We start from the raw sequence: 13291 nt of genomic DNA on the forward strand, positions 1-13291 counted from the left end.
TTGAACATTGCTACCTCACGTATCTTATTAAGCCAAATATAAAAATGGGTGGTTTTTCATTTTCCTGTCAAGACAACAAAGGTCACCTATCACAGGCTTGAGAGACATTCATGTTTATTTCTCTTTGGCCTGAACAAAATGGAGAATGTCAAAGTTTTTATCTTTTTCCATTCTGAACTGAATATTTCAAAACCAAGCACCCTGCAAAGAGGAAAGGTGCTTCGAAGGAATTCAGAACGAGGAGGTTTCACTGCAGAGAAATAGAACTCGACATTAACGGATTCCCTGGGTGACAATGTTAATCTGATGACACTACTGAATTCCAGGGTTTCAGCCCCATCATTAAGAGCTGAAAGTAAATACATTGGTGTGGAATATAAGAAGAGATGCCCATGAATTTCAAGGCTGTTTTCTATTCTCAGCTACCAGAAACCAAAAACACTTAATACACGTGAATGTATGATTTTCATGTCTCAACCTTTGTTTTCTATTCTTGATTAAGAAACCCCTACTTTTTAATCTTTTAAACTATATTTTTGTGTTTGACTCATCAACTTGTACTTTTTCTCTCAGATTCAGTTCTAAACATCTGCAACCATGGATTATGGGAACGGCGAACAGGCACATTTTTCAAGCTTTATGTTCAGGACATAACTTAGCAAGATGTCCTTACTCAATGACTCCTACTTAAAAGATAGTCTTTTACATACAGTTGTCTGAAAAGTGAGTGTGTGTTTTTCCGTATATAGCTGCATCAATGTTATAAATACCTGATCCGTATATAACTACCTGACCTGAAGTTTCTTTGAGGCTTAGTTTCCAGCTTTTAAATTTAGCTATTTAAAATTTTTTTTAAGTTATTAAATGTATTCTAAACCATTAAGTAGTCAACAAATAACCAGAATTTGAAAGTTATGACTATTATCTCAGAAAGCATATTTCTTCCTGTTCTTTACACAGTTGAATCAATTTATTAAATGCCTATGGAAATATTTTTTCTATAAAAATTGGACTGGATGTGAACTTCATGACATTTGAAATATTTTCTTTAATAACCCAAACAATAACTTTTAAATACAAGCCTGTTCTTTTAATTATGGTTAATTATTTAAAAATTCCTTGAGACCCTATGTGACATTTCCTGTCAATTCATTGATGTGGGTACAACATTCAAGGGTTCATTGACTATCATCAGGCAAAATCTTGCCAAGTAGTATAAGTAAGTAAGTGTCAGTCGCACAGTAGTTGCGCCTGACTCTTTGCAACCCCATGGACTGCAGCCCACCAGGCTCCTCTGTCCATGAGATTTTCCAGGCAAGGATCCTGGAGTGGGTTACCATTTCCTTCTCCAGGGGATCTTACAAACCCAGGGATTGAACCTGGGTCTCCTGCACTGCAGGCAGATTCTTTACAGACTGAGCTAGAAGGAAAGCCCCCACCAAGTAGAGTGGATCTGGGTAATTCCTTTTCTCAGAGTTCATACAGTAGAGTGGACATGGATAATTCCTTTTCTTAGAGTTCATAAAGTTAGTAAAGCCAGAACAGCTTCCTTTTTGGCACAGATGAAAAACCGCCTACTTATCAAAATAGCAAAACATAGGGAAAGAACGAAATTGGTGGTCCTAAAATGCTTTAAAAAGTATAAAAATCTACAGAAATTATTAAACAGAAAAAGAATCTTTCCATGTCTTTCTCCCATTTCCTTCATGAATTGAAGTCATCATTGAAAAATCATTCCCTTAAGAATGCTCACCAATAAGAAAACTCAAGTAAAGTCATGTTTTTTTTTCAAACTTGAAGTTACTTGGAAGTATTGAAATACACTTCAGACCTTATTTCTGAAGTGGATATAATATTGTCCATAATTTTAAAAAGCCTTGCCATATCATAACTTACTAAAATAAACTTTAACAGAAGTTCCCAAAGATTGTTAAGCAGATGCAAGTTAGTTCTACCATATCCTATGTTTATGAATATGGCCCAAAAAATGCTAGAGAAGGCTTTAAGCTGTAGCAGATAAGACAAGTCCATCTGTTTATGTCATCTGCTACTCTTTATATGACACAGTAAAGATTATAAAAGGAAAATCAAATTCATATAGCATTTATCTAAGAGGTTTCTATAATTGAATTCTTAATAAGGATTCAAGAATTTCTTTTCTCTTTTTTCCTTAAACCTCAAGTTACTAATTAAACTAGTAAACTGATATTTTTAATATGCTCCCTTTTGTTTAAATCAATGTAATTGTTACACACTAATCCAATTTGGGGGCTCCCCAGGTGGCATGGTAGTAAAGATCAACTGTAGTAAAGAGACTTGAGTTCCATCCCTGGGTCAGGAGGATCCCCTGGAGAAGGAAATGGCAACACACTTCAGTATTCTTGCCTGGGAAATTCCATGGACAGAGGAGCCTGGTGGGCTACAGTCCATGGGGTCGGACACAACTGAGCACACACACATACAACCCAATTTGATGTCTTCAAACTAGCTTTTAAAATATATATATATATATATATACATATATATATATATATATATATTACCAACTGCTTGGCCTATCTATCACTCTGTGGAAACATGTAAGAACACACCTGTTTGAATCAGTCCTCTGTTTCTAGTTGTTTTTAAGCTGTATGTTAATATTCAATAGTATACCCATGATATAATAATATAAAGTCAGAGTTCTCACCATTGTAATTTAGATTCTATCATTTTGTTCATCCATTGCAGTATCTTCTTAACTGCTGCCCTAGACTACAACCCTCAAACTCTAATCTTTCCAACCCAAACCAAAACTTCATTGTAAGGGGTATATTATGGCCAGTATCAGGAACGCAAGAATCTCTCCTCCTCCCACCCAGACCCACCCTCAAGGAGGTGGGATCAGTATCAGAATCACTGGGTGACAACTATACTAGGAAATGAAATGTGAGACACATCCACTCCATTGGAGTCATTCCAACTTTGATGAGCTTCATCAGAGCGCTTGTTACCCAAGCATTATGGATAATGCAGTGGGTAGTGTGGCGCATCTTCCTGGTGGAAAGGGGACTCCCATTTATTGGAAGTCATGAGGCAACCTAGTGAAAGCAGGTGTGAGATAAACACATTTGCCAAAGCCTCTCCAGGCTTAAGGTGTGCTTTTCTTCAGCACGTCCTTCTTTCTTGGTGGTCCTTTCTTCTTCCTTCTTCCTCCTCTACCCCTACTTCTCTTCCTTGACCTATTTCTCCTTCTACTCATTTATGCATTCATTCATTCATTTAACAAGTATCCATGAGTGAATGTCACTGCTGTGTCAGGCACTGTATTAGGTACAAACGTAAGGTGGTTCGGGGCATCCCGAGTGGCACTAGTGGTAAATAACTCACATATCAATGCAGGAGACATGAGACATGGATTCGATCCCTGGGTTGGGAAGATCCCCTGGAGGGGGGGATGGCAACCCACTCCAGTATTCTTGCCTGGAGAATTCCATGGACAGAGGAGCCTGGTGGGCTACGGTCCACAGGACTGCAAAGAGTTGTATATGACTGAAGCAACTTGGTGCTGAAGGTGGTTCACAAGACACTTGTGGTTACCTCTCCCTCCTAAAGCTTTCAGTGGATCAAGGAAAGTATCAAATAATACATTGCAACTATCATGGTACAAAGAAAGAAGACAGACAAAATGTGATAGAAGCCATAATATAGTCTTCAGAAAGAAAAGGGCACTTGGAAGAGCTGACATCTAAGTTGAACTTTGACAGGAACACAGATCAACCAGATGATGTGGTGGGATCGGGGAGGACTGTTGCAGACAGAGAAAGATGCTGAAAATCCCCAAAGAGGGAGGAAAATAGAGTGAGCAAGAAAAGATGGATGGATGCTAAGAACTGAAAGAAATTCCACTTCGCGAGAGCAATGAGTGAGGGAGACCCAGGAAGGAGAAAGAAGCATCAGGTATAGAGTTGAAAATAACTGAACAGCGCCAGATCCTGGCAAGGGGGAAAGGACAGTCTCCAATGCGACAAGAAAGGACATGCCCTTATCCAATAAAGGAGCACTCTGCCAGTGTGGCAGGAGGGAGGGAAGGAAGAAGGGTTTGTAGGTTTCAAGGTGGAAAGCTGAGGAAGCATCTCTCAGGGCTTAAACATTTTTTCTGTTGAGTCACGAGTGAGCTCATTTGCCATGAGTGAGGGGGTGGAGAGTTGAAATAATTGTGTGGCACACACGAGCATGAGTCTGATTGGGAAATATATAAAGATTATCAGGCAGTACTGAGAGCCCGGGAGAGGTGATGACTCTAAGTTTATAATGGTACCAATCTTCTCAGTGATGTAATTTTCTCCAGCAAGTCTTATCAAGCAGAATAATGGCATAGACGTTGGATTCATCCAGGAATGATGACTTGCCAGGATGGTGTGATGAAAAGAACAGAGGCCAGAACCATTAGCAGGAGTGTTGCCGAAATGATAGTCAAGGTAATTTACCACCAAAACCATGGAGGGGAAACTAGGAGAGGCTGGAGAATAAGGAGTATGCAAAACAACCAGCTGATCATTGAGCCAAGGTCATTGAGCAAGCAAGCAATTCTTGCTCCTTCCATTCTACCAGACGAGCCACAAAAAAGGACAGATCAACAAAGCAACCATGATGGGGTAAGTACTATGGACAGAATTATAATATGGTGACGTGATACAGAGAGACAGGGTGACCGCTTCATATTGGTTAGTCAGGCTGTCTGGGGAGACAACATGTAAGCTGAAATCTCTATGACGAGAAACATCCAGCTTTGATAATGAAGGGGAAGAGCCATCCAAAAAGACTCTAGAGCAAATGCAAATACACTAAGACGGGAATGAGCTTGAGTGGGAAGAAGGTCACCACACTGTGGTGAGTAAGGCAGGAGAAAATGCTAAAAATGAAACCCAAGTGATACAGTCTGCTCTGGCTAGCGTTTAACAGAAGAAAGAGAAGGATTCTGTTCTTTTTTAAATCAAATGTTTAAGCAGGAGGGGTGATCTGCTTTATTTTTTCAAAGATGACTATGGCCACTATGAAATGTGTAGATGACAAACATGAGAGTCGGGAGATGAAGCTGTTGGTAGTTACTCCAGGGATCTAGGGAAAAGATGATAGTGCAATAGCCTAAAGGCTAATAATGAAAGGGGGAGAGCTGGAATCGGTTTCAATGGCTTGAATGTGGGGAATAAGTAAAGAAGTATACAACCTTGAGAAGGAAGCAACAGAGGGTAAGTGGGGTCATTTTCTAAGGATGGAAGGCAAAGAAGAAACAAGTTTAAGGACAGAAATAAAGAACTGAGTGTGGGAAATATTAGGTTTGAGCTGTTTGTTAGGTCTCTGAATGGATATTAGTTATGCAGGAGGACACACAAATTGAAATTCTTGTCAGGAAAGAAGAGTTGGAAATAATGGCCATAGAAATGTCAGAGGAGGTGATGAGAATAGCAAGAAGAGTGGAAAGCTGAAGTGATGCTGAGTTTTGAGGACATGAACATGTAAGTGAAATAAGAGGCCATGTTTTGGGTGCTACTATCACTTGCAGTGGCTGTAGAGCCAGCACGCTCCAGGGAGAATCAAGAGTTCAAGACCAAAAACTATGGCGACTCAGGAAGGACAAAATTGATGGAAAGTTCAGTAAGAGAGTTGAAGAAAAAAAGGCTAATTGTAGAAATATGAAGAAGCTTGCAGTTTTAAGAGAGAATGAGAAAACCTGGGATATGGAGAGGGGTAGTTGGAGTTCTGACACTTCCTTAAATTCTTAGAGAATTTAGCTGCAGCTTTGAAGGCTGTTGACAAGTGCATCCTTTTCTTCTTTGGCAGGGTCGGCAAGTTACACTTGCTGGTCACATCCTACTCACCACTTGTTTTTATAAATAAAACCACTGCAGCATGATCATCCCTCTTTGTTGACATAATGCCTAGGGCTGCTTTTGCACTCCCATAGCAAAGGTGAATAACTTTGACAAAGATCATCTGGCCCACAAAGTCAAACTTATAGCTTTGAAATATTTATTATCTGGCACTTTATGGAAAAGGTTTTCTGATTTCTAATCTATGGAGCTGTAGCATAGGACCAATGACCAGGGAAATAAAATGTAAGCCTTGCGGTCTGGGATGCAGAGGAGGTGGCTCCTGTGGCCTTTTAATGCATGCTTTTGGGCTTTTGAAGAAAGATTATGCACGTCCTCATATAACCAAGACAAAACCTCATATAACATGATGATAACCATAGTCAAGAAACAACCTAAGTGCCCATCAATAGACGACTGGCTTAAGAATATGTAATGCATATATAAAATGGAATATTACTCAGCCACAAAAAGAATGAAATATTGCCATTTGTAGCAACATGGACGAACCTAGAGGACATTATGCTCAGTGAATTAAGTCAGACAGAGAAAAACAAGTACTATATGGCATCACTTATAGGTTGAATCTAAAATATAATACAAATGAACCTATATACGAAACAGAAACAGACCCATAAACATAGAAAACAAACTTGTGGTTTCCAAAAGAGAGAGGAGGGGAGGGATAAATTGGGAATATGGGATTAACAGATACAAGCTACTATACATTAAATAGATAAGCAACAAGGATTTACTATATAGAACAGGAGACTATATTCAATATCTTGCAATAAGCTATAACAAAAAAAGAATCTGAAAAAGAAAAAATATATGTGCATATAACTGAATCACTTTGTTGTATACTGGAAACTCACACGATAATTTTTGAAAAATCATGATGATATACTGCACAGTTACTTTCTATCACATACATCCTCAGATAAGCCCTGATCTTCCTCATCTCTAAAGGAGGACAGGACCTGGCTCACTCTTCAAAGCAAACGTCTGTAACCATTGCTCTCAATGTCAACTGCATGAACACGCAGTTGCCTCTATTGTCAACTTAGTCTTCTTGGTGCTCAGTTGAACATGGTACCCTTTAGGTCTTGGTCAGGTAAGGAGGATCTCAGAGCAAGGTTCTCTGAGATTCAATGCATTTCAGCTGTTTTCATTCACATCATAAAACTATTGCCCGAAAGCAAAAACATGCTGCCCGTGTGGCTGAGACGATAGAGCTTTTCAACACTAGTGTGACAAGATCTAGAAAGTGAGGCTGAAATGTGGGTGGGGTCACACACTCAAAGGGCTACAAACACTAGACAGGCCTGCAGATGAACAGCCTGGAGCAGATGCTGCACTCCGGGGAGGAGTGGGTGCTGCGGCACGCTGAAGAACCCCTGCCCTCTCCAAATGGAGCAGTTGCTACTCAGCTCCAGCTTTGTAGTCATACAGGAACGAAAATCCAGCCAAGTAAACCGATTATTCAAAAACAGTCATATATTTTGATTTTGGTGTTAAATTTCTGGTTTCCCTTAAGCACAATTGTTGCCTCGTTGCCAAACAAAGCCTGCACTGGGGTGCCAAACAAAACTCTTCAAGCCTGATTCACACACTGCCAAGGGTAACCCAATTTTTAGGAGGAGGAAGAGATAGAAGCCAATTAGCCTGTTCTTGATACAGAACTAAGACTTAAGCTTAAAAAACAGTCTTTGTTGCCCGTATGTGTGCAATACTTAAGCTCTCCAGTAGGAAACTACCAAGGTGTCAGAATCCCAAATCCCAGGTGGTTTAGGGTTCCTCTTCTTGGACTTGGGCTACTGAACTCCATGCCTCTGCTCTAAGAGCCAGAAAGAGAAACATCAGCTGGTAGCCAGCATCCTCAAACCTTTGAAGCCCTTCTGCTGTCACATTTTCAGGAGAAGGAATATAGAGGAAAAAGACGAGCCAAATCCTTCAGTAAGATATTTGAGGTCCTCTATAATTGGATTTCAATAAACCTTTCAAACCCATCTTCAGTTCTTCTGCACTCCACTCAATTAGAATGCTCATTGCATTCAAATATATTATGCATTCTCATTTCCATATCAGCTTCCCTTTACCTACCTGAATCAAGGACTTTGTCATTTCTGTGACCTTTTAACTGTACTGCTTGTTGCCTCTTGTTTTGTACTGCCTGAAAACAGCTTTTAATTTTCCCCGAGTATCTGATTTAATTACTAGGCTGTGTCCTCCAAGAATAAGATGTCAAGACTAGATTAAATGTGCAATGATTTTTTTTATTGGGAGAAATGCCCGAGAAAGAGAACAGGGAGAAACCTGGAGAAGGCTGGGAGAACCATTCAAAAGCTGATCCTGAAGGAAAATGGGAAGAAAGTTCAGGTGAAATCATACTAGATGGCTGTGCTATCAGAGGAAGGTTCAGACATACTCAAGAGAAGGTTATAAACCAAAGGTAGAGCTGGTCCAAGAGTCCCATGTCTCCCAGGAACAGACCTGCCTCAGAATCACAGCAAGACTCAGCCTCTCCCTCAGAGGCTCAGCCTATCTGCTCCTTGGCTGAGAGCAGCCTCTAGGAAGCACGAACTCAGTGCAAATGAGCAGTCAATGATGCTCTGTGTAGCTGGAGAATCTGAGAGGTACATGTTTGTGACTGCCATTAAGGGGATAATAACATTATTATGGGCTTTGCAGTGGTGCTAGTGGTAAAGAACCCACCTGTCAATGCAAGAAATGCAAGAGATGCGGGTTCAGTCCCTGGGTTGGAAAGATCCCCTGGAGGAGGGCATGACAGCCCACTCCAGTATTCTTGCCTGGAGAGTCTCATGAACAGAGGAGCCTGGAGGGCTATGGACCATAGGGTTGCAAAGAGTGAGACATGACTGAAGTGACTTAGCACACACACATGCAATCTCTTTATAGATAGAACCTCCAACATAGTTTTTTTCTTATACAGAAATTAAAAGAGTGCTATGGTCAGTAAAGGCACACATATGTACATACATACATCTCTATGTTGAAAGAAATAAAGCATCAGATAATATATAAGCATTTAGGTTCAATGTATTTGTATGGTCTTAAAATGGAAAAATACTACAAGTATGGTTCTAGTCCCTCTATTTAAATAGTTGCTTTACTAATCTAAACATATCTATATTTTTCTATTTGTACTTGAGAAATCCATAAACAGGACAAGCAGCAGCAAGCATTATATCTGTAAGGGCCAAAAAGCTGCCCCAGTGGCTTGAATTATTCACATTTGCGACACCCAACATACCCCCAAGGAGCAATGGTACCCCAAGGAGGCTAGCACTAATTTGAAATAATTCAGTAAAATACACAGTATGTTTTGATCATACATAATATTGTAAATCTTCCTTCTTTTAAATTTTTTTTTGGTGTTGCTTATTTTTCACTTAATCAACATGTAGAGGTCATGACAATATCACTTAGTCTTACTGCATACTTCCCACACTTTCATTAAACTAATTATCTTGAAATGTAATTAGCTAATTACTGAGAAAGGTAGATAATGATAGTGAATGGAATGTAAGATAAGCATTCCTGAACAACAGGATCCAAATATTCCAGTCAGGGAGAAGACATTCAGGGTTGGCTGAGAGACAAGGAATAGTCAATAACCTTTTGATCAGTTGCACTTGAATCAGAGCTAACAATGCTACACTGTGTTATTGCAACTGGGTAGAAATCCAAGGCCTCGATTTTTAAATCCTAACAAAGCGCCTTTACATTTCAGTGATACTGAATGATGTACTAAAGTACCCTAGTTCAGACTGATTGCAATTTGTCAACTGGACTCTGCAGTCTTTCTCTCTTTTTTTTTTTGCCTTTTTAGAAAGTATTGTGCAGAAAAGATTTGCTTTCATTTGCAGCCATTGTCAAAGCAACATAATTTATTATAATTTATCATCATAAACAGAATTTATTATAATTAAATTACAGCATGTTTCTGAAGGGCCAATATTCTAAACTTTACATTGCTCACAATAAGGTAAAGGCATATGTGTTTGGAATTTTGAAAATAGGTATTTTAATTAACTGGCTCTGGACCAGAGCATCTTTCAAATGAAAATACAATAAGGCATCTAAGCAGATAGGTTATTTACTCAGAATAATTAGATCCATGCTGTAGCAAGCCCTTTAAAATGTGGCTTTGCTGTAGTATTTTCTAGTTAACTAAGTATAGTGGACTGGCTAATGCAGGGCACCAGTGTAACATGTATTGTGGTGAAATACCTGCATTATCCAATAGCCTCATTTGAGAAAAGCTATACCATGATCAAAACCAACCATGAGACCCTACCTCCTGTAATCAATGGATTGGTAATAGGAATAGTGAAAACTCCAAACTTACTATACAATGTATTTATCATAATATCTCAGAGCCATTCACTTGCCCAAATTCCCCAAAATGTGAGCTCATTTCATAAAGACCAGACTAATGGTTGCCAAGGAAGACGGTTTGGGGGGAGGGATGGTGGAAAGCTGGAGTTAGCAGATGTAAGATTTTATATATAAAATAGATAAACAACAAGGTCCTACTGTATATCACAGAGAACTACATTCAATGCCCTGTGATAAACCATAATGGAAAAGAATATAAAAGAATATATATGTGTGTGTGAGTATATATATATGTATAACTGAATCACTTTGTTGTATAGCAGAAATTAACACAGCATTGTATATCAACTATACTTCAAAAAAATGATTAAAGAATGTGAGTTTGAGACAGAAGTTTAGCCTACCACACCTTGCTGCCGGCCCCCTGCCTAATAGCTAATACTCCCTCAACAGATATTAGCAGATTTAGAATGTAAACAGTGCAGAAGAACACTAAGACTAATTTAATTCAACATATTATTTATTTATGCTGTACATGAAGCAGGCTACAAACGAAACAGAAACTCTAGGCATCATCCAGGAATGTATAATCTTCTTTGAAAGTGAAGACAGTTATCCAGTAGTTCAGAATCATCACCATCTAAATGAGGTGGCTTGTGAACTTCATGTGTTAGTGAGTGATACAAACAGTAGATGCTGACGGAATTCAGAAAGGAGAAATTTGTGTAAGTTCAAGTGACCAGCAAGCACAAACACCCTAACTATGAAAAGCAAAGAAGAAAAGAGGGGGCATCGACTAGGTGGAATATGGTGAGTTACATATTCCAAGGGCAGTTGGGAAATAGGCTGGAGTGGTTGATTCACGGTGAGAACTAAAGAGAGTAAGAGTGGAGAAGTGAGGTTGGAAATAACAGGTGAAAAGCCCTGATGCCACTCTGAGAAGCTGAAAAGTGTCATGGAAAAAGCACTGGACTAGATCAGGAGATAGTGTCTAGGTTATCTCGACCCCTGACTGCTCTGACATTGAGTAAAGACTCTGGCTTCAGTTTCCTCCTGCATAAAGTGAAGGAAGACGAAAAACCAAAGGTCTTGGCGAGATTAGAATTCTGAGAAGTTAGGCGTGCGGGAGGGACTGAGGAAAGAAAGGTTTGGGCAGGGTGTGTCCTGCCCAAAGAAACACAGAAACAGCCTTGCAGATGGCCGAGTAAAGGTTTGTAGTAGAAAACAGTCATCAGAGAATGGAGCTCTGGAATAAGGGGCTAGCAAAAGATATAGAAAAATAAAGGAAGCTTAGAAGACAGTATCAGCAAGACTTGATGACCTGTAAGAAGCACTGACTTGAAAATAACGTCATTATTTTGAACTGCGGTGTTAGATATTAGAGTCTAATGAAATATATCTATATTAAGGGCAAAATCAATGTGAGAAAAATCAAATACAACTCTGCTTGGGTCCTGTCCACCCTAAATACCTCCAGTCCACTGCAGGAATTGCTGTTTAGTTTCATCCTTAATTTCTACCGCAAGGAATCCTAGAGCTTGAACTTGCTAAGGACCCTTCAATATCCACTCCTAGATCTCCCAGCTTATTTGAGTGCTTCCTCCTGTGTTGATTAGGGCTTCCTTGGTGGCTCAGACGGTAAAGAATCTGCCTGCAGTGCGGGAAGGCCCTGGTTTGATCCCTGGGTTTCGAAGATCCCCTGGAGAAGGGAATGGCAACCCACTCCAGTATTCTTGCCTGGGAAATCCCATGGACAGAGGAGCCTGGTGGGCTACAGTCCATGGGGTCGCAAAGAGTCAGATATGACTGAGCAACTAACACACTTTCCTGTGTTAATCACACCTGGCCTTCTTCCAGAGTGGTTCAGCTTCCCATACCACTTGCTGTTTTGAGTCTTTTTTTCTTATATCAATTCTCCATTCTCAAGTTATTACAATCTGGCTGAAAAGGCTTTCCTTTACTGAAAAGGAAAATTATCTTAGTCTACCTGTGCATGCTCAGTTGCTCAGTCATATCCGACTCTTTGCGACCCCATGGACTATAGCCTGCCAGGCTTCTCTGTTCATGGGATCCTCCAGACAAGAAAACTGGAGTGAGTTGCCATGACCTCCTCCAGGAGATCTTCCCCACTCAGGGACTGAACCCGAATCTTCTATGTCTCCTGCATTGGCAGGCAGGTTTTCACCACTAGAGCCCACCCAATCTCTCTCCCACTTTCAACTCCTCTGACTTTGCCTCTGACCTCTAGGCCCAGATTTAAATGAATCATATGGTTAGCTTACACTCACCTGGAAAAGCTTTCTCTCTTAAAAGCCGCTGTGCCACGTAACATAACCCCGTCATGGGAATTAAATCCTCGTGTTCTCAGTCCCAGGGAATATACAGGGTACATTTGCTAGAATCAGAGCCATCTTGGAATTCAGCCCAGCACTGGCAGGTAAAAGGATTATAGACCAGTGGATGGACCCCCAAGTTGTCTTAGACATTTTCAGATGTTTCATCCAAGGTCTGGTATTTCCATGATGTTTATTAATGCGATGACTTAATTCAGGATTTAAGAGAATGTGATCTGTAGTCTGCCTCTCTGGTAGCGTTGTGGCTTCTGCCACCCATTTGATGTGTGATCTTACTCTAGACCCTTACAGATCTCTCAACCTAGCTGCCTCATTAGCAAGATACAGGGATAAATAGTATTTGCCTCATACACATGTTATAAAGATTAAATGAAATCACTACCGTAAAGCTTTAGCACTGGTGCACATATTCCTGGCTTGTAAATTGTGGCCTTTTACTTTTTTTAAAATGAGGTTCAAAGATTGAACTAATATTTCTAGAATCATACAGCTACCAAGTGGAGGACCAGGGGTTCAATTTCTAATCTTTTTGACTTTAGAACCTACACTCAGTCCACCAGGCTAATGCTACTCTAGGTCTCTTCATAGCCTCCTTCAGTTGAGTTCAGTTCAGTCACTCAGTCGTGTCCGACTCTTTGAGACCCCATGAACCACAGGCCTCCCTGTCCATCACCAACTCCCGGAGTTTACCCAAACCCATGTCCATCGAGTCGGTGATGCCAT

The sequence above is a fragment of the Muntiacus reevesi genome, chromosome 11 (genome assembly GCF_963930625.1).
Source record: "Muntiacus reevesi chromosome 11, mMunRee1.1, whole genome shotgun sequence".
Taxonomy (NCBI): domain Eukaryota; kingdom Metazoa; phylum Chordata; class Mammalia; order Artiodactyla; family Cervidae; genus Muntiacus; species Muntiacus reevesi.